This window comes from Triturus cristatus, chromosome 3_2, assembly GCF_964204655.1.
Source record: "Triturus cristatus chromosome 3_2, aTriCri1.1, whole genome shotgun sequence".
NCBI classification, from domain to species: Eukaryota; Metazoa; Chordata; class Amphibia; order Caudata; family Salamandridae; genus Triturus; species Triturus cristatus.
In genome coordinates, this window is record NC_140584.1 from 686852623 (window position 1) to 686876143 (window position 23521).

At 45.4% G+C, this 23521-nt stretch overlaps 1 protein-coding gene across 2 annotated transcripts in view; it reads left to right on the forward strand.

Annotated features, from left to right (window-relative positions):
- Positions 1 to 23521, forward strand: part of LOC146857972 (peroxisomal bifunctional enzyme-like) — a 357734-nt gene that overhangs the window by 101814 nt on the left and 232399 nt on the right. The window lies entirely within an intron of this gene.

Sequence of the window (23521 nt, forward strand, 5' to 3'; positions counted from 1 at the left end):
AACAGTGCTGTTTCTGCTTTGGAGCTATTTAGTATTCCAGTCAGCCCAAAATTGTGGTAGAGATCGTGTCCCGCTTTGTGGCTTTTTACTACCCTCAAGCTTTTATAATTTGTCTGTCTTTTCATTACTTTTTCGGTTTTAGAATTCTAATCTACGCATATTAAACGTCACTATTTCCTTCGGTGAGTTTCTAATAAAATAGACAATTATATCTCAATGGATGTTATGTTTTCTGATGAATCTCAAAATAGTAAAATGTTTTCTGTCAGTTGCTCTTTAGGCTATATCTCCTTCAAAATAAAGCTAGTCAGCAAAAGAATTGAATACGTTTCTGACCTCAATCTAATAAAAATCATTTGATAAGGTCTGGTTAGTTTCTACATTTTGTTAAGGGTAAATGATTTCGGAGGTGTTTGAGTTTCATACGTATGCTATATACACACCAAAACGACCAACCAAGACATGTTTCGCTCCCTTGAGCGGTGCAGGGGCATGGGGCTTCCTCAAGGATGTGCATAAAAATTGCTATGCATTAATATTTAGAGTGTAGGGCAACTTAAAGACAAAGCAAACACATAATAAATACACTGAGAAGCACAAAGACAAGGGGAAACCAGTATTGGCAAAGCTATTGGCTTTGTTGATATTTTTGAGTTATGTTATATATTTTGGTATGGTATGGCCCATCATTGTATGGTATGGTAGGGCCTGTCATATTTTATGGTTTGGTATGATATGGCCTGGCATTGTATAGTAGGTATGGTATGATGGGATACATTAGCTGATTCTACGCTTATTACATGAAACTTAAGAGGATTCTCCATTTCACCATCTTTCTTGGAGTCCAGTAGGCCCTTTGCAGGGTAAAAAGAGGATTCCTTTTGAGAGTAGCAGGCTTTTCAGTGGAATAAGAGTAGGTTGTCAAGATATCGGTTTCATCCGATGTTCACAAAGTTTAACCCACAGGTCAGAAACCTGAATTTTTAATTGAAACCGGATACTACTGAATGTTTTCCAATAGCTGGCTGCAGCAAAATGTAGGGATAAAGGCCCGGCGGCAATCGGGTGATCACTCTCCTTCCTGGTGATGGAACGCAACAGCTTGCTGTCCTCCACTGGTATGAGATACCTGGCCATGAGAGGGGTGACGACTATATCCCTGCTGATTTAAAATTACCCAAACGGTCCACTCTGGTAAAATATCTACCTGAAATGCAGCTCCGAATTAAAAATTACCTGAACAATACATCTCACATCAATATTTCTCCGCAAAAATTACGTGATGTACGGCGAGCCATACTGTGCTGGTGGAAAGATTGAACAAGCATTTACAATGCAATGGTCTCGGCATTGGTAAAGTTAGAGCTATTGGCATTGCTCATGACATTATTTTTGTTTATGTTTTTAAGACATTTAAAAAAACGGCATTGTTATTTACAATGTCAATAGCTTAATCACTCTCAAATGTGAGACCTATTGCATTTGCACCCACACACAGAGCCACCTACACACACACTGATTAAGCTATTGACATTGTAAATAACAATGACGTTTCTCTACATGTTTTAAAAACAAAAACATAAACAAAAATAATGTCATGAGCAATGCCAATAGCTCTAACTTTAACAATGCCGAGACCGTTGCATTGTAAATGCTTGTTGTAAGACTTTCATGGCACCAGTGCCGGAGCGCCCACTCCCTGCCTCTTGGAAAAGATTCACTAGTGTGAAATGTTACACCGTACAGAGGTGGTATTATGCATGAGTAAATCCCTTTATTTCACCTGTGAACTTGCATTGGTAAGTCATGACGTTTGCTGGGCATGAAAACACACCTTACATGTGAAATTGTCTTTTTTTGAGTCCGGCCCAAAGAGTCAATATTTCCTCAATTAACTAATTTCTTCTGAATTGTCTTCCACCTTTTCTTTATAATGTATGTTAATTATCTGCCTGACGTGTTAGTATGGGGGTGCCCCCCTGCCTCCGGTGCAGGTGTCCGAGGCTCACATGTAAAGCTCACCCCCCTCCACCCCACCCCCCCCCCCCCACACTCACGGACAGCCCCCAGGCTTCAGCGATAGCTCACCAGGTCCCGGAAATGCCATCGATTATTGGGGTACACAGGTGGGTTTGTGGCTTGTCAGCGGCTACCCCACCCGACTACCCCCATGGAGCCGAGTACCTTCAGGACTGACCGACAGCGCCCCCGTCACTCCGTGTTCAGGCGTTGCAGAAGATGGCTTCTCCCTGTCAACGGACTCACCATGGGGAGCTGGGCGCTTAGAAAATGCTTCATTCATTGACTCATCCATTAATTCAAACCCCCTCTGGCTGCCCGCCAAGTAGAATCTCCCGCTGAGAGCACTCATGGAACATGGCGCCTGATGGCGGACGGGTTACTCCGTCACAGCGGCGAGGGACGTCCGGTCCGCCGAGCTATAAATGCCACAGGATAGAATGGGATTCATATTCCAGCCGACGGGATATCCGTCATCGTTGTGAGGAGTAACCTGTCTGCCAAGATCTTCTAAATCAGGGCCTCTGTCGCACTGAAGACCAAATCTCACTGCTAAATGTGCAAAATACGCAATTATCTTTGAAGTACTCGCAGAATACAGCCTCGTGGAGTACTCACACTATCGCAGTGATAACACCACAGAGCACAATGTGTCACTGATAACATCACAGAACAGGATGTGTCATTGATGAACTCACAGAACACGCTGCATCACTCACTGATGACCTCACAGAACACGCTGTGTCATTGATGACCTCACAGAACACGCTGTGTCATTGATGACCTCACAGAACACGCTGCATCACTCATTGATGACCTCACAGAACACGCTGTGTCATTGATGGCCTCACAGAACACGCTGTGTCACTGATGTACTCACAGAACATGCTGTGTCATTGATGACCTCACAGTACACGCTGTGTCATTGATGACCTCACAGTACACGCTGTGTCATTGATGACCTCACAGTACACGCTGTACCATTGATGACCTCACAGAACACACTGTGTCATTGATGGCCTTACTAAACATGCTGTGTCATTGATGAGCTCACAGTACACGCTGTGTCATTGATGACCTCACAGTACATGCTGTGTCATTGATGACCTCACAGTACACGCTGTACCATTGATGACCTCACAGAACACACTGTGTCATTGATGACCTCACAGTACTCGCTGTGTCATTGATGACCTCACAGTACACGCTGTGTCATTGATGACCTCACAGTACACGCTGTATCATTGATGACCTCACAGAACACGCTGTATCATTGATGACCTCACAGAACACGCTGTGTCATTGATGAGCTCACAGTACATGCTGTATCATTGATGACCTCACAGAACACGCTGTGTCATTGATGACCTAACAGAACACGCTGTGTCATTGATTACCTAACAGAACATGCTGTCATTGGTGAACTCACAAAATACGCTGTGTCATTGTCAAGCACTTACAGAATACAGTCTTCCACTCACATGCTGCTGACATCACTGACACACTGTGTCACTGGCACTGATGGCCTTACTGAACATGCTGTGTCCCTACTAACCCTACATAGTACATAGTGAAATATACCGATGACTTCACAGAACACGTTCTGTCGTTCATTGATGATGACCTCACAGTGCACGCTGTGTCATTGATGACCTCACAGAACACGCTGTACTACTGCTGACCTGACAGAACCAGGTCTGCCACTACTGACGTCACGGAAGACGTGGTGCCATTGATGACATCACTGAACACTGTGGGCCACCGTCGACCTCACAGAACACACACTGTTGTTGCTGCTGATGTCAGCAAGGCACCGCCTGGCACCACCGACAGGCTCTCTTAATGCCCATCCTGGTGCCAGCCCTTGCGTGGGAGAGCGTCGGGCCCCACGTGCCAGCCAGCAGCACACTTTTAGCTTAATGAAGTACCGGCATTAGCCGAACGCCATCCGTCAGCCTCGTTTATGGGAAGAAAGGAGACGGACGAGAAATTCACTGCAGAGAACAATGCGGTAAATCACGGACTGCGAGCGCCGGGACTGACTGAGAGCGCATCCAATTAAAGTAAGAGAAGGGGCGGCTGAGGGGAAAACTGAGAGAGGGAGAGGGGGTGGAGAGAGGAGAGGGCACGAGGGAGCGAGCTAGAGAGGGAGAGAAGTAAAGCATGGGATGAGCTTGAGAAAAAAAGAGGGCATGAAATTAAAAGTGGTGAAAAAGGAGAGAACAAAGTGAACGATGAGAGATGAAGAGACAGAAGAGAAAGGGATAGAGGGGCGAGAGAGGGATTGAAGCTTTACGGGGCAGAGAATGACTTTCTGCAAGCCTTACTTCTGAACAGAGGTGGGCGAGGCAACAAATTAACAGGGCGAGCCGAGCCACGGGCCTGGCTCGGCTCTTACAGCTCTTCCAAGAGCCGAGCCCTGAAAAAGTTTGTTTGTCAATCATACAACAAACCTCAGGTAAAATACGATAAAGTCTCTGGTGGCGGGCGAGATCTACTTCCGGTAAGGATGGCGGAGGAAGGCAATAGGCTGCCGGGCGAGCTGGGCCTAAACAGCAAGACTGGAGACACCACGCAGGAGCCAGCGTGGGAGTCTGTAACCAACACCATCTCCGGCGGGATCACTGCGAGTCCGGGGAAATGCCAGCTCCGAAGGCACAAGGGGGAAAGGCGTCCAAAGCACGGTGCGGATCCCGATAGCAAAACAAGGAGATCCGGTGAGGGAGCAACGCCGGGACACCACCGCCTTTCTCCGAGGCAGAGAAGAACTGCCTCGGAGAAACGCAGCCTCGGTTTCAGATTCGGGGGCGTGTTTCTTTTTCTCTCCTCTTGCCATTGGCTGGAGGAGAGAAAAACACGCCCTGCGAAAAGCAACGAAAAAACACGCCCCCCCGATCCGAAAAGGACGGGGCTTCAACGGAGTGACTGGACCTCTTCTCCAGTGGCTGGCCAGCATTTAAGAGGCCAGCCAATGGAGAACAGGAGAGAAGAGGGGCGGGTGCAAGCCCCTCTTCTCAAAGTCACTCAAAGTCATTAAATCTCGGAGCGAGACTGCGCAAGCGCAGCCTTCGCAGCCGAGACCTAAAAACATAGGGGTCAAAGGACGGGCCTTGCAGTGGCTACAATCCTATTTGTCAGGAAGACAACAGGCTGTGTCCATGATGCCGTTCACTTCTGGCAAGTCTCTAGTACACCACGGGGTGCCGCAGGGCTCAGCGATCAGCCCCATTCTTTTTAATATATATTTGCACCCTCTGTTCCCAATTATTAAATCTTATGGAATCGAACTGGTCAACTATGCAGATGACACTTAACTGGTGTTTTCCCTGGAAGGGAAACAAGCGCTGTTTTTGGATACGTTCCAGGAGTGTATGTGTCAGACTGCTGGTTGGCTCAGGAAAAATTCCTTACAATTCAATGGGGGGAAGACAGAGGTGGTGTACTGCCCCACTACTAGAATGTCCCGACATCTACCGGTGGAGTTCAAGCTCACCGTTGAGGATGAACCCCTGACGCCAGATAAAATGGTGCGTAATTTAGGGGTCCTGGTGGATAATAATCACCAAATGGAATCACAGGCCAATAACACTGCTAGCGTCTGTCTCTCCCTGCTACGCATGCTACGGAAGGTTCTTCTGTTACTGCCAAATGATACTCGATCCCTTGTAGTAAGGAGTATAATTTTGAGTAGGCTGGACTACTGCAACTCCCTGTATTTGGGGGCACCGCAAAACATTATACAGGGGTTGCAGAGAGTCCAGTCCATGGCAGCAAAGCTGGTGTTAAATAGACAGCGCAGGTCTTCTACGACACTGGTCCTGAGAGACCTGCATTGGCTGCCTATTAAGGAGAGAATCTGCTTTAAATCTCTTTGTATAGTGTACAAAGCAGTACATGACCTGGGTCCAGTTCCCCTGCAGGAGAGGTTCACCTGGTACAACCCCAAGAGGCAGCTACGCTCCTCAAGTGTAAATCTGATAACGATCAACAGATTTAGGAGATCCAGGATGGGGGTGGGGGGGGGAAGAGCTTTTGGTGTGGCTGCTGCACGTCTATGGAAGGAGCTGCCTCAGAGCCTTAGACAGGCCAGTTCTCTGACCTGCTTTAGGAAGAGTCTGAAAACCTGGTTGTTCCCAAGGGATAACACTAGACCTTCCCACTGATAAATCGGTTCTGCTGTTGTAGTGGCTATTTTCAAGTCTAAGCGCCAGGATACCCATAGGGTGACAGCATGCGCTATATTAGTTTTAAATTCAATTCAATTCATGTGGCATAATTGTGTAGTCTCTAATTTTGCACACATTTCGTTAAGGAAAGTTATCAAAATTATGCCAGTCCAATTTAAATTTTGCCCAAGCCTACTTGCAAAGCTGCTTGCCTGCTGCTTTTGGGCATCTTTACTGCTGCTGTTAAACATTCCTTAAATATAAGCTTTTCACTGATGCCCAGCTTCTTTCTTATTTCATGTTGTTAAATTACAAGTATTTTTCATAATTTAAGCTATTTGTATTTAGTACATTGTCATTTAAAATTTGGTTTCATTGCCAAATCAAGTAAAAGTCTTCTCAAGGAAACATTTCATTATAACAGTAGGCAGGCAGGGAAGATCAAGACCCCTCAGTCATAGCCCAGAAGTGCAGGCAAAGCTTCTACTTCCTTTACCTCCATGTATAATATATTTTTTTTTTTACTTCCATCTGTCCCCTCCCCATTCATTAGTCTCTCTTGTTTTCCCTTCATTCCATCAGGATTTAATCTAGATTTATCCACGCCCCCTGTAATGCATTGGAATCTTCTTAGTCACCATCTCTAACCCTAGCTTTTATCTACACTCCTAAAATACTTGGAAACATATCTCAAAATAAAGGTTCCATGACAAGTGTTTGACAGAGAGGCCACTCCTAGTGAGCCTAGCAAATTAGGTCAGAGCATCAGAGTACCACAGACAAAGTGTAAATAAGTCTCTTTAAACAGTTGCTCTTGCATCAACACAGCTCAACCCCATACTTATTTAGTGATTGATTTATTGTAGTGTTATATAGTGATACAACTCCACCCCATGGTCACTTTGTAAATATCTGTCAAAGTGTACTGCTTTGTTTTCTAGGTGAATCCCTTGACCATATTGCTCATTTTGCAACTCCCGGACACTATGGTATTCTTTAATATCTGGAGGTACAGGAGGGCATGCCTGAATTGTGTGTGCTCTCATTTGCATGGGGATGTGGCTTAAAAGCAAAATAAGCTATTTTTTTGGCTCTGTGCCAGTTCTATTTTAAAGACTCGGGTGCAGAAGCAAAGAGGCTGTCAGGAGGAGTAACAACTGTACTTCTTTAGAGGTGGCACAGTCTGTGCAGCATCCAAAGGTGCCTTTTATAAGGGGCTTACAGGGGACTCTAGAACCCTTCTGGCACCCTCTTGCAGGTGGGTGCAGTTACTACTCCAGCCTGTAGGGGCTCTCAACCACCGTTTGAAATACAGGCTGACTCGTCGCTTGCAGTGAACAGTGGACCAGTGTTCTTGCTCTAATGCGCTGTTCTGGATTTTGGTATGAGTTTATGCTTGCTCTCAACAACACATTGACTGCGTTGGTGTATGCTGTTCTGGTCTTCCTTGGTTCTTCCAGCTAAAGGTGCTCCACAGTACAGACCGAAGCAGCACACCCTATGGCTATTACAGCCTCAGGTGCACGATAATTAGAAGAGATGGTCTTCTCTGGAACACTCAAAATCTAAAGCACTTGATTTTAAACCACACTACAATAAGAATGATATCTTGTTAATGTATTTTGTAAAAGCTAGAAAAACTCAGTATACAGCTAATTCTTGTGGTGCTGAAATGTATAAACACTGATAACCACTGATTTTCAGAATTCGCGAAAATACTATAAAATACCCACTGTAATTCCCACAAAATAAACAATGAAAAGAGGAAACCCTAGTTAAATAATACTTCCCATAATTCTCTCAGATCTTCATTCAGCAAGCATCCTTTCCACGATTGGTGCATTGAAAGTCTTTTTATGCCTTCCGCTTCACACAGGGATTGGAACCAGTTTGTTCTTTCCTTTTGTAAGTTCACCAATCAAAGCAAATCTCTTTTAACATCTACAGTGTTATTCCTCTCCAATCCCTGCATGGCGTACCTTGAAGAAACCTGTATATACTTGAATTTACACAATTTACCTTCGGTTTTAGAGCTTAGATAGATCCACGATTTCAGGCTTTATCACCTAGTAGATACCCTCAACTTACAAAAGTTTGCTAGCTTTAGGGGGAAACTGAAAGCTATTTTCAAACATATGGGGGCACCTGGTGAATCCCAAATTGGAGCAAAGTAGGTATAGTAGAGAATAACCCATCTGACGATATCCTTATGTCAAATTATGGCCCGGTCCTCGAAGACCTTGAGTCTGATTGTTTTAACCATTTAGGGTTGCACAAGAAACGATCAGGTGAATCGTGAGAACAGTCCTTGCCCAAAACAAGAAGCTTCGACCCGAGTTATCCGGTGTACCCAGTCTCATCCTGAAGATTTACTACTGGATTTACCCATTACAGTGTCTATGTGATGCAATATTCTTTTCCAGGATGGCTGAATTTGCCCTCACTCCCACCATATGTACATGAACGTACCACTACCTCGTTGAGCTTCACAGCGCCAGCATAAGTCTGTTGTTTTCTGATACATCCGCTTTAGTCAGTAGGATGTTCAATATTATAGCAACAAGAATTTATATTCAGCTTCCCTGTATTGGACACTTTTAAATCTTTAAAGAATATTACTCCAGTTGCAGCTCCATTCTTTTTCCCATTGCTTCTGATAAAGCCATCTGTGTTTGTACTGACCTTCCAGCAAGAACTTGTAGACTTTTGCCACCAGCCCCTCAGTCGTCTCCTAAGTACCCTGATGTGTTTCAAATGCTGCTTGTGGCCTGATCGTGGCTTCTCTAATAGAGGGGTGCAAAACCCCACGCAGGAGTTTTCAGCCATTGTAAAGACCTTTCTTTATATCAGAGGCTACCCTTTTTAAGTTTTCTTTTGTGGTTTAGTCAATACTATGAAAAATGGCAATACCCAAGTATCTCATCTGCTAATCTTCATGTCTGGTAGTGTTATCTGTGTTCCAGGTCATACTTTCAGTATTGTTTTGGTTAAAAGAATACCCTGAGAAGGCACCAAACATTTGTTCATATCTCTGAATGACTACCTCAGATTCGCTTGTGTAAATTATTAAGTCATCTGCATAAAGTGTGACTTTTTCTTAAACCCCTAAGACTCCAAAATAACTATTTTTTCCTCTGCCCTTATTTGCTTGGCGAAGGGTTCAATGAATAAGTCAATAAGAATGGGCGAGAGAGGGCATCCCTGCCACTTGGCTCTTTTTATCATAACTTTGTCAGCCAAAAAGTTGCTGATCACAATCATAGGAGAGCAGTTACCGTACAAGGCTTTAATTGACTCAAAGTTAAAAGGGATACACAACTTTTTTTGACATACCTATAGGTATTCTCAGTTCACCTGGTCGAAAGCGATAGCTGCATTGAATGTAATTAAAGCTAGGATTGAACGATATGCATTAGCAAGGTCTATGCTCCAATGTCAGTGTGAACTAGACTGCTTAATTGTCCACCAGGAATGAAGCCTTCATGATCCTCTCAGACCAGCTTTCTCACCAGACCTGCAAGTCTTTTAGCAGGTATCCCAGGAAAGATTTTATAATAACTATTCTATCATGAAATTAGACAGTAAGTCTCACATTCAGATGGAAATGTTACTGTTTGAGTGGTGTTCAATTGTCTCTGGAAATAATGTGTAGCTGTTGGATTGGCGTAGATACTTCATTCTAAGGCACAATCTTTGCATCTCGAGAGGTGTTTTAAGGCATGGGCAAAGAGGGTCCGATCTTCTTTTTGTTGTGTCATTTTAAGGCTTTTTGGGGTCCGGAGTAAGACCTATTTCAAGAGTGTGTGTGACCCTGTTACATTTTAACATATAATTTAGTATTGTTTGGCATCATGTAGGCCTTAATTAGCAGGAAATGGGTACTAAACCTCAAATGTCTTTTATACAGAAGTACCCAAAAATGCCATGCATGGGGTCCCAAAACATTTAAAATGACACTGTTGAAAGGCATTCTAAATTAGATCCCTAATTTAGCACAAACATAATGAATGTCATTGCCCCAACAATGCCCTCTAAGCACCAAGAAGAAACCTTTGTGCATCTAGGGTCACCAGTACCACCCAGATAATCTAGATTCTCAAAATTCTCCTCGCAACCTAATTTGCTTTTCAACCTACTTAAGCCCCCTGCAGAAACAGGAAGGCCTGTTTAATCCGTAAACAGGTAAAAACTCCACTCATAAACATATCCATTTTCTAACTGGAGTTCTGACACCACCAATTTATTGAGATTTTCTTGCAAAAATATAATTTAATGCAGGTAAACCTATTCACATCTGATGAATTGTTGGTACATGCTCAGATTTCTAGAACACATTCTTCTTTCCTGAATCACCCATGTGATGTGGCCGAGCGGGTCTTTGGAAGCTATTTTTATTGACTTTCATTCCAAAGAGTGACATATTTGATTTTCAGTCAACTCGCCAAATTGACTCAATGGAGAAGCTTTCCAGCTCTGCTCGCAGCCATTTTGTCTGATCGGAATTTGCAAGGGCTCACATAGCGGAAACGCGGGCAGACGAGTAAGCGAGCGCCGACATACGGAGACGTGCAGTGGCACGGTGTAAGAGCAGAGCCCAGAGCAGCGCGCTAGATCAAGCGAGGTGGTGAAGCTACACCGGAGCCCGTTGGAGGACAAAGGAACGCTACAAATGGTGAAATGCTGCAAAATGGTCACAGTATAAGGAAGAGCAGAGTCGACACTGGAACGAAAGGTGGGGGGTGCGTTAAAAACAGGACAAACACTTGGCGAAACCGAAACCAAACGCAACTGAGCAACAACCGCGATCTTAGGGGGTGGAGAAGTAGCAGCGAGGCCATCCGCTTACACAGTCGAGATAACCGAGTGCAGGGGAGGCGACACTCAGCTGAGGAGAGTAGCGCTACGAGGAGACAAGCCCCTCCTGCCCGAGGCTCATACCCAAAACACACGCAACAGAACAGCGGGCAGCCATCGCGCCAGTTAAATCGAAGGCAGACGCGGAGCCAAGCAGCCGAAGCTGAGGAGCACAGAGTCTCAACCTCGCGTAGGTAAGACAGAGAGGGGCGGGAACGGAGAGCTGGAAGAGCCGCGCAAAGAGAGAGTAGTGCGGTCAGGGACAAGATCAAGGTCCCACAGAAAACGTCGGGCTGGGAGCAACGAGCAGGACAGACCAAGGTAGGAGAGGAGCTCCCTCCCTAAAACCCCGCTTCCCCCCCCCAAACTGCCAAGAGAGGATCCTTCAAAAGAGAAGAAGGGTGTAACTCACACACACGGAAACAAGCACAAGAGAGGAGCCACTAAGCCGGGCGTGAGCAGCGCTGTGCGAGAGCACCCAAGGCATAGTCTGGGTCAGAGCAGGGTGGCACAGAGAGCTGGATGAGCCAGGCTCAGCGCTAAAGGAAGAGAGAGGGGCCATAGAGTGCAGGAACAAGACTACATGCAGAGTGCCTACAGAGAGGAGCCCAACAGCACACAGAGAGGGAAAGGAACGGCCGCTGAGAACAGGGGGAGGCTTCCCCCCACCATCTGCAGAGCAAAGCACCACAGTCCCATAATAAGTAAGGCACCAGCATGATCAGTGTAAAGAGGCGCTAGACGAGTGCCACAGTAGCACACCCAACCTCTAACCAAACGACACAAGGCGGAAGAGAAGAGCGTGGGGAGTGTGGACGTGAGACACCATAACGCAGCCAATGATTACACTTGTCAATAAAACTTGAAACAGGGGAACGGATACCCGTACTTAAGACCTCAGAACTAGATTCACAGCACGACAGCACGACAGAGATCTGCTGGACCGCCTACTGACCTCGGCAGTGAAAATGGTCCTGTCCAACTGGAAAGATACAGCTAAGACGTCATACAAAGGCTGGCTCAATTGGGTGACGTACCTCAGAGGCGCAGATAGCACCGCACTGCAAAACTCACCGTAGAGACCAGCTGCTAGGGGGATGTGGACATCACTGGACGAATACCTGGACCCCTATGAACCCCCGCGAGCTCACTTGGGAGGGCCGGCTGCCCACAAAACAAAAACGCCACAAGCCCAGATTAGGCCCACTAGTATACTATCTCCTCCCTTTCTTTTCTATTCTCTTTCTTTCTCTTTCAGATGCCCTTAATCTCCTAGCAAGCCACTGAAAAGGGGTGCAGCCAAACATGTATACCATCTACCTGTAACCATGGCAACAACAGCCAAGCCAAGGAATTTCACATTCATCAGTACTCCGACTGATGAGACGTCATTCTAGGTCATTGAATAGTCGATGAAGCGGCTCACTGGAAAGCTAATTTTCATTTATTATAGGTTTGAGCATCATTACCTTTTATTGAAACATAGCGGCCAGTGTGTTATGGATAAGACTTTATGGACATACTTCCAAATGTCTTTGGTCATTAGTTGCTCTCCATCATGTTGCATTCTTCACCCTTATGTTAAAATACAATAACAAATAATTTGTCTTTACCCTGCAGTGTCTCAGTGGTTGCCCTCCCTTTTGTACTAGGGCTTCCTTAATAACTATTGCTTTACAGCTGACAAGACTTTATATTGGCACCTTAAATTCAGTGCACATGAACATATTGTCTTTTGTTTGCACACTGGGCCTAACAAGAGAAAAGACCAGACTCAGCAATTCAGTTGAGACTAACTCAAGTGAAACTCTTCGATAATTAAAAAGGATGTTTGGGTGGTAAAAGGATTTCATCTGTTAGTGACAACTGTATTCTCTAATCAAACAATTATTTAATGTGCCTCCACATTGCTTAGTTGCACCTAGTAATGTAAAACTACATGTTCATACTCTGTAAGACAGGCAAAGAAATCAGTGCTAAAAGCAGAGTGCCCAGTGCAGTGCAACAAGCAATTGTTTTCACCATTTCCTTTGGTGTAAAAGATTCTATTACATTTTAACAGGCAACTGAATGTAAAGGGCACTGTCTCTGCTAGATCTAAACTTTTATTTAAAAACAAGTCTTTTTTTCCAGCTAGGTGCCATCTCAATAAAGTTAGAACTTCACATTTTGCTCTGTTGAACTTGATGTCCGAGAACTTGTTTTGAGTCTATCTCTAAACAGTTGCTTCACAATAAATCAAGCTGCAACTCATCACGGCTTTTGATAACCAACCCAATGTGATACAAATAAGGATTACTTCCCTACAACTGTGGTACGTTTATGGGTAAGTGAACCGAACAGCTGGTCTCTGCTGGGTGTCCTGCAGTCTTCTTTTACAGACACCACTATATGTTTGGGTGCACCTGAGCATCTCTGGTCTGAGATCTGCTCTCTCCCCAGCAGCTCCACCGTCTGCGCAGCCACCGCTGACTCCCAGGACCTCCAGGAGGAGGTGTTCGAGGCTGCCACAGGCCTGCGATTGCGCCCGTTCTCCTGCCTCAGTTCACTGCTTGCTGTGAGTGCAATTGTGCCATCTCAGTACAATTGTGCCTTGTTTTCCTTGTTTTTCAGTTTTCTCATGTTGTATAAATGTGCCATTCCAGTACAATTGTACCGTTCCTCATGTAGTGTGATTGTGCCATTTTAATTATCATTGTACTTTGTTTCTCCGTGTTTTACCCAATTTGTGCCCTGCTCAGTCTGGCCGTTTTTTCCTCTCTGCCGCCCCTGCACCCCCCCCGCCCCCCTTTCCGCTCCCGCCTCCCAGCTGATTGTCCCTCCCCTATTTAATGGCAGACGCTGCGTGGTTGCGTGGCGGATGCATGCAGCGGGCGTGCCGCTGGCGTACCAAAGGCAAGCCTGTCTGTGCCCATCCGTGACCCGATACTTACCAGCGCCAGGGACCCTGGATCTCGACCCATCCACCACTACAACCCAGCCGCCCTCCTCGCACTCAACACCAAAAGGAACAACAACTGACAACAGTCCACGCCGTACACAACCCACGACCAGTTCTCCTGCCACCACTGCCGCCAGACCTTCACCACCGCCCGGGCCGCCAACACCACTGACGCCCTAATATGCATCCTCCTCAACGTGCGCTCTGTGCACAGACACGCCCTGGAGATCTGGAACTTCCTGGACACCCTCTCACTCGACGTCACCTTCTTTACAGAAACATGAGCCAATGCCTCCTCTGCCCCTGACATCACCATCCCGGACAGATGCAAGCACCAGAGGAAGGACCGCCCCAACCACCTGGGGGGAGGCCTCGCCATCGCGCATAAAAACGCCTTCAACTTTACCACCTCCAGTGACACCTTCCCCGCCACCGAACACTTATATTTCCAGGTCCAGACCAGCCCCTACTCCACACTCCGCGGCACCCTTGCCTACAAAACCCCGGCGCACGGGCCCTCTTCACTGACACCATCACTGACCCCATCGCACCCCACGCCATTGCTGCTATGGACTACATACTCATCGGAGACCTGAACTGCCACCTCTACAACCACAGCGACCCCCAACTCCACCACCCTCCAGGGCATCCTCGCCACATCGGACTCAAACAACTCGTCACCGCACTGACCCCCAAGGCATGACACACCCTCTACCCCATCTTCGCAGGAGGAAATAGCGTCCAGTTCAGTCACATCCAGCAACCCCCGTGGACCCACCACCACTACGTACACTTCCTCATCGACCAACCCAAGCCGCCCAAACCCACTCCACGCCCCCGCAGAGGAACTGGAGCAGAGTCACTGAGCAGCAGCTCAACTCCACCCTCAGCCACATCACCCCCAACGCCTCTACCGATGCCAGCCTTGTGGCCAGGGAACTCCACGGATGGATCTCCAGCTGCGCAGACAAACTCGCCCGCTAAGCAACTCCGACAGACAGCGCCCCAGGAAAGCCGCCTGGTTCACCACGGACCTCCAAGCAACCAGATGCACCTGCAGACGCCTGGAAAAAAACTGGAAAAACAGCAAGACACCTGAAAACTACACCACCTACGAGGACGCCATGACAAAATACCACCAACGCATCAAAGCCATCAAAAGAACCTTCCTCCACAACAAAATCCTCGCCAATTCCAGCAAATCCAAGGAACTCTTCAGCCTCAACCAGGAATTCACCAGGCCCCGCAGCGAAGCTACTGACATCACCCCCTCCCAGGACCTCTGCAACAAACTCAGATCCTACTTCCACCTAAAGATCAAAAACCTCTGACAACTTCAATGACCATACACCTGACTCCACATCTATCCCGCCCTCTGGCAATGCCAGCCCGCCCACCATCTCCTCCTGGACACCGATCACCACCAAAGAGACTGCCTAGATCATGAACAGCATTCACTCAGGAGCCCCCACTGACCCCTGCTCACCTCGCATCTACCACTGAGCCGCCACTGCCATCGTACCAGAACTGCGACGCACCATCAACACCACCTTCAAGACCGGCACCGTCCCTGATGACTGGAAACGCGCTGAAATCAGGCCCCTGCTCAAGAAGCCTTCAGCAGATCCGAAGTACCTTAAGAACTACCGGCCCATCTCGCTTCTCCCCTTCACGGCAAAAGTCGCTGAGAAGACCGTCAACGCAGAGCTGACAAGGTTCATCGAAAAGAACGCCATCCTCGACCCTTCTCGATCCGGATTCCGCTGCAACCACAGTACCGAGCCCGCCCTGCTCGCCGCCACAGACGACATCCGCACCCTCCTCGACCAAGGCCACACCGCAGCCCTGATCCTACTTGACCTCTCAGCTGCATTTGACACCGTCTCCCACCATACACTCGCCGCCAGACTACACGACGCCGGCATATAAGGAACCACCCTCGACTGGATCCGATCATTCCTTACCGGCAGAAGCCAGAGGATCCAACTGCCACCCTTCCTCTCCGAAACCACGGAAATCAACTGTTTAGTCCCCCAGGGATCATCACTCAGCCCAACCCTCTGCAACATATACTACATGGCCCCCCTCGCCACCATCGTCCGAGAGCACGGCCTCAGCATAGTATCCTACGCCGACGACACCCAGCTCATCCTCTCCCTCACCAGGGACCCCGCCACCACCAGACTTCACTTCCAGGAAGGAATGCAGGATGTCGCAGCCTGGATAAGCAACAGCTGCCTAAAGCTCAACTCGGAGAAGAAAGAAGACCTCGTCCTCGGAACCACCCCATCAGCATGGAACAACACCTGATGGCCCACCGCCCTCGGCAGCCCCTCGACCCCCACGGATCACGCCATCGTACGTGGCTCCTCCCTCTCCATAAACCGCCAGGTCAACGCCGTCGCCTGCAGCTGCTTCAACACCCTCCGCATCCTCCGTAAGACTTTCAAATGGATCCCCCTCTAAGTCCAGAAAGACAGTCACCCATGCACTCATCACCAGCAGGCTGGACTATGGAAACACCCGCTACGCCGGCATAAACCAGTCTTTACTCCCCAAGCTCCAGACGATACAGAACACCGCCGCCAGACTTGTCCTCAGTATCCCTCGACACGAGCACATCACCGAACACCTACGGAAGCTCCACTGGCCCCCGTTAAGAAGAGTCACCTTCAAGATACTCACCCATGCCTAGAAATGCCTACACAACACCGGACCCCAATACCTCAACGATAGACCCACCCTCCATGTACCCAAAAGAAACCTCCGATCCACCAACTGCATCCTCGCCAAGACCCCATGCAACCGCAAAGCCATAACAGGGGGAAGATCCTTCTCCTACATCGCGGCCAAGACCTGGAATGAACTCTCGATCGACATCAGCCTTTAACTCCTACAGGAAGGCTCTCAAGACCTGGCACTTCGGCTAAAGGGAACTACTGTCCCCCTCTACCCCCCAGCACCTTGAGACTCTCATGGGTGAGTACAGTGCTTACAATTCCCTTATTGATTGAATGATTGATTGATTGATTGAAGACAAAGGGGAATTACTTCATTACCAAATTGCAGCTCAATAGGGGGAATTCTAGCAATTTAGCTGAAATACTATTTATCTTGGGACCTCCCTTTCATCTGCAACAATTCTAGAGAGGAGGCCATTGATTCGCTGATAAACATCTGAGATTTCAGGAACCTGGTACCTCTTTCAGGATAAGACTGAAAGAGGCACCTTGGTTGCTGTTAAATCCCAAATTAACCCAAGAGCTTTTAGCATGAAGACTTGTATCAAGATTAACTATGACCTGTATCTGCTGGTCTCTGACCCAACTCTGCTTCACTCCTGACTCCAATCTCTTAGCTTCGTAATACCAGCTGCATCATCTTTTTTTAAATGCATCACCAACATTCTATTCTCATGGAGGGTCACCACCTTGAGTGGTTGAGGGGCTTACATGTCCCAGTGACCCAGAGAGAGAAGTGAAGTGCAATCCTGGCTGCGTACAAGGCTAAAAAACTTGTCCCATAAACAGCATTTGTTGTGGAAACGGCAGCATGGTCTACGAAATTGTCTGTTCACAAGGGACTCCCAGAACTCTGCCATAGACATTCATGATTGACAGTAGTCAAATCTGCAGGGAAACTACTGATGGGATGATGGAAGTTCTGAGTGCCAAGTGCAATACCAGAATAGGATTCTGGAACAAATATGGATCGTCTATGACACAGGAATCAACATTCTGTTGATGAACTAGCCGGAGTTTTAGCTCTGTGCTTCTGCATAACAGTATACTCACTATGTCATTTATCATGCAGGCGAATATACAGGAAAAGGACAAGAGAAGTGCAGCTCCAAATTAGTAAACAAACAAAAACACCAACTTGTGCACCAGTATTACTCCTGCTATGAAGGTTTAATCCAAAGCAGGCACTGACATTTCATCATAATAGGTACACAAGCTTTTTGTATGGGTTTGGTCAGGGAACCTACCTATAGATATGTAAATCAGAAGGAGCCTTTGCTGATACTATGCGGTGGGGTGTTGTGGCCTGTCCATTCTGGAACAGGGTACAATCCGAACCAACTGCAGCTCTGGAGGTAGAACTGGAATTGACTGTGTTAGTGAGGTGTTTGATGCTGGTATGCAGGGACCGTGCTCCTTAATGGGGTAATGTCCACTGCCCCAAGACTGGGTGCCTGAGTGGAGTGGAGTGTTGTATGATGGCATAGAGGATAGTATATGAGAGTTGTGGGTCCCTGAAAAAAGTGAACAAAAATTAGGCTTTAAGCCTTGACCTTTAGATATAGATTGGAGCTGTTTGTGGGTGGGGTGGATGTTGTTTATGGGATTGATTGGACCTTAGTGTTACACCCTGTAATAATGTTATGATTTGCTGGTTTAGTAGTGGCTCTTCTATGGAATATGTTCCAAAATTGATGCTGAATGCTATATCTTAAGGATTGTTAAACCACTGTTGATTTGTGCCTGGTATGTTATGAAAAATAAAAAATAAAATTATCAGGGCATAAGTTGCATTTGCAGCTCAGTATAGAACAGGTGCCTTTAAGAGAAAATATATGTACTCTTTTCTGGACTGGTCTACTTTTCTTTGTCTGTGATAGCAGCATAAAGGGCTAATTGGCATCTCACGTTGCTTGTTGTCAGTATGCATTTTACAGGGTATACCACGAGCAAGGGTCTTAAACATTGGATAGGTGTGCACAATGTGCACAACAGATTTCTGCATTGTTATGGGATTCTGGGAAGTGAATGACAGTGTCAATTCCTCATGACAGTGATCCTCTAAATATCTGCACAACTGAGCTAGATTGCACTTAGTGACTACATAAGGGATTATCAAAGTGTGTGCCTCTTGTATCTCTCCTTATGAATTTATAGATAGCTCTAGCCACATCAGTGGTGCAGCGCAAATTTGCCCATCCTTTACATGTCACAGATACGTGAACATTTCATAACCGATACATGACATGACGTGCACTTAGCACATTTCTTGTGTCGTCTAGCGATATTAAGTGTTGCACTTGACATTATTTCTAAAAGTGCATTTACTTTACAATTAATGAACTTATTCATAAGGTGTGTATGGTATCCTGTGCACTGGCTATGACGTCAGTAGTAGAATGCCCAGTGGTTGTTAGGATGTACTTGTATGTAGGTGTTCTTAACCCAGTTGACTGTTGGAGGTTGCTGTGGCTGGCTGGGATCTCAATTACCTGCTACCTATTAAAGGACTTATTTCCTCATGCCTAGTCTCTACTGCTTTCGACCTTGAGGAGAACTTAACATTTGGCGACGAGGATGGGACTATTTGAGAGGGAATGTTTTCCTTCAACCCTTCTCAATGACAATGGGGTGCAGATCACATGCTCTGGAGGAGTTCCTAAGGATAAGAAGTACAAAGCATAAAAAGGGATCACTTTATCATCCAAGAGTAATGGAGTTGTTGAAAGATTTATAAAATTGCTAAAGGAATGTTTGTAACAAGCAGTTGTGAGTGAAGGCAATTGGTTAGGATGAACTTGGGAGGAAAGTGGCTGAATATCAGCTAACTCCACACTTGTCAACAGTAATTACGCCATTTAAACTGTTCAGGGATAGGCTCCCTAATAGTGAAGTGGTTCCCTTGTGGGTGAATGAGAAATGTATGGTGGTGGATTGTCAGGTCGGTAATAAAAAGGAAGAGTTTGTATGATGTACGGAAAGCGATACAAAGAATTATTGTGCAGGATGGAAACTGGGTTAAAATCAAATTTCCTAGGAAGAGGAATACATTTTCCAAGTTCAGTCATCCCGTAAAGGTGATCATGCAGTTTAAAAATGCAGTTGAGACAAGCGGTTACAAAATTTGGAATCTGAACAGAGTAGCCTGATTTCACCCGGCAGAGGGTGAATCTGGGTCGGTGGCCTCAGGGTCCGAATCTTCAGGTGATAGTGGTACGGCTTTGGATAATGATGCATTAAAGAGCAGTACTGCGTAGAGACCACGACGGATCCAGAAAGATCCTCTGCTTCTTAATGACTGTTTATAGCCTATATATATCTGAAACAAGGGTTACCCTCCTCACATGGAACCAGGGTATCTATCATACAACAAGGTGCAACGGTTCCTGTGGACCAAGTGTTTGATTCTTGATAAATAGAACACCCAATGGCATATACTTGTGTGGGAGGTGAATATTGGGAAAAGAATCAGAAGTATACACTTAGTAGAATTGTCAAAAACCACTTTTACTGAATTGATGATACTTTTAACAGTAAATGCAAACAAAAAAGTGCTCAGTGTCCCAAGTGAAATAGAACCTTAGAAAAGAGGGGTAAGTTAGTGAGTGGTTAAAAAGGTTTCTATATACATCAAACGACCACAATTCAATATGTTAGACAGGGAATCAGTCCTCTAGTACAATGCTAAAAAGGTGGTTCATTTGTAGTATGTGTCACAACGTTTCGACACTAAGGGCAATGGGGGGTCTCATCAGGACCTTATGATGGGTGGGGGGAGGAAGGGGGGTTAGGTTTGAAAAGAAAATGCCATGCCAATAACATACCAGTTTAGGTTGTCGTATACAGTTCATATTTACGAGGCACAGTTACTGAATTACGGTATTGAACGGGTTCACAAAACCAGGAATAATACGATTTGGAATATAGTCATGCTTCATCAAGAGAAACAACAATTGAATGTATATGGGATATAACTCCTCAAATGATATAACATTATGTTTACTATCATACAGTACACATAAGCATGAACAGCATGTAAAAACAAACAGGCTAACGATTATGTTCCAAGTGCTCAAAACATGAAAATGCATGTAACCTGTGATCATATGTCCGTAATACATCAATAACAATTTGTGTAAAAAAAAAAAAATCAGGACCTTATGATATGGAACACCTGGATGGGGCCAGTGGACTGCCATTGGGCGTTCTATTTATCAAGCATCAAACACACAGTCCACAGGAACTGTTGTCCCTTGTTATGTTTATAGCCTAAGTATGTTATCTTGGGTGGGTATGGGGGACATCGTGTATTTCCTTTTGTATATATGTTGTGGGATGTATTGCATTATAATTCTCTTCTTCTCATGGTTGCTATTATTGGAAAGGGTGGTGTGTGGTATCCTGTGCACTGGCTGATACTTCAGTAGTAGAATATCCAGTGGTTGCTAGGATGTACTTGTATGTAGGTGTTCTAACCCAGTTGGCTGTTGAAAGTTGCTGGGGCTGGCTGGGGTCTCGATTACCTGCTACCTATTAAAGGACGTCTTTTCTCAAACCTAGTCTCTACTACTATCTGCCTTGAGGAGAACTTAACAGTGTACCTTAACTATACTGAATGAATTATTTATTAACCATCCTTTCTCAGTAGAAATGTACTCACTATAAAATGAATTCAACTTACCTGATGTTTCCTTAATACATTGAATGACATTTACTGTTTAGATATGTAAGAACTATAATTTACATTATAGCAAATTTGATTAGGTATAGTTTGAACTTCTGGTTCATGCATTTTGTTAAGTGTAGTCCCTAGACATACTCATATGTATGCATTTAAGGTTATACTGTATGCCACATGTAATGGAAATCTAATGTACTAGAAACTTATATTAGTTGGTGTTTAAATGGGCAAACGCATATTAAATGTGCACCATTGGGTTAATCTTTTAAGTTGTCTTCAGTATGCCTGCTTGCTGCATAAACTATTGTTTTCCCCTTTGTCTGCTAACACTGCATTTCTTGCAGACATTCAAAGGCATTGTTAGTTTGAGAACAGATACATTATTTTACTAGTGTTAGAAGAAGATAGCCTGATAAGACCTTGACAAAAGAACAGGGAGAGCCACAGCGTTAACTGAAAGGTCTATTAAGCAGTGTTGCAACCTGGCCTGTGTGTGAGAAGACGATGTTTTCATTTCCAGCGTGGGATCCTCTGCAATGTTTCAATCTGCAACGTGAAAATAGAAGGTGTTGCCCAGGAGACTCTTGTGGGTTTATAACTTAGTGTTCACACCATCAGAGATCAGATCTCTTCACAACGCTTTCAGAACTTCTCCTGACCCTTGAGGCACATTTTCCTTTTGACTCTGAGAGGGTTAGACCTCTATGCTTCCTTTTGATTCTTTGATGTGTGGCTTAGGCTAGCACCTATCCCTGACCCTAGAAGATTCTTGAGTGAGCTTCTGAAATGCTGACTCCTTCCTACTTAATTTTTCCTTGCTTTGTTCTAATTTACTTTATGGAAATGCCCTGATTATTGAGATTATCTAGGATTCTAAAAACCATACTCTTAGCTTGGACTGTGATTTAGATTTAGATTTACTAATGCGTAGATGAGATTACCTAAGATTCTTCTCTGAACATCAAATTCTTGTATTACTCTTTTGTATTGCTGTTACTGAACTTCTTGTTTGCCTGATATTGGTCCGCCTCAATTTCTTCCGGAGTTTGAGCTTTCCCGTTGTTATTCTGTATCTTTATAGTGTGGTGGTAAGAGTTGGGTACTTGAAGTTGATTGTTAACTTGCAATAAACCTTCTTAACTATATTTGCAGATTGCTGGTCCTTATTGGTTAGCCAAATGGGTTTCACAATTAAATTATATTAATTAATTACATGCTAACCCTTCTCACCCCTCAGTGTCGATAAGAAATGTCTACCAGAGGAAGATAAATGATAAGAGAGTAGGCCCAATATATATGCTGCATCAACTGTATGCCCATGGCCACTCCAGAAGCAATTTTAGTTTGGCATAATAGATTTTCTTTTCCTTGCCTACATTTTGAAGCAAACAGTGGCACTTCAGTTGCTTTCGTGGTTGACTTTTATGAAGTGGCAAGTTTTCAGTAAAAGTGTGTCTGCTCCTCCTGGTAGTGTAATCCAGTCCCCAGAATGCCTGTAATCCGACACTAGGCACGGCTCTTAATGGGGGAGGATATAACTGATAGGTTCTGGATAAACTCCATCCGGTTCAGACGTTTCCTGTTGACAGCCTTTTGACTGCTAGCTGATCCCTCACTAACTGCTGATTACAGGGCTGATTTACTGTGATTCCAATAAGTTTAAGTTCAGTCATTCTTCAGATGTCATGGTGTATTTAAACATGGAATAAGTGGGCCATGATCACCTTCTTCCTTTGCCTTAAATTCATACTAGAGTAATACCACCCAGAACTCCATTGGCAGAAAGATAGTGGGTACAGTTATAGCAACAATTGACTCAACATGTTTAATTTACCGATTGGACATACCGTTTCTTACCACTGACCGCTCAAAGACCGCTTGTTAGCAGCAGGTCCCCCTGTTACATTTGGGATTGTGTTCTCTTTCCCGATGTAAGTATTTGCAGTACCTTTGTCAGAGCAGCCTGAGAGTTCAGTAATGGAGTTCCACATTCAACTCTGGGAGGACTGTCTTTACTTTCATTTAAGTAAGTAATTAATCCACAACACATATATACCAGGTGTCAGGTAAACATAAAATAGCCAGGACCACTGTGTTTTTATGGGAGATGGTTATCTCT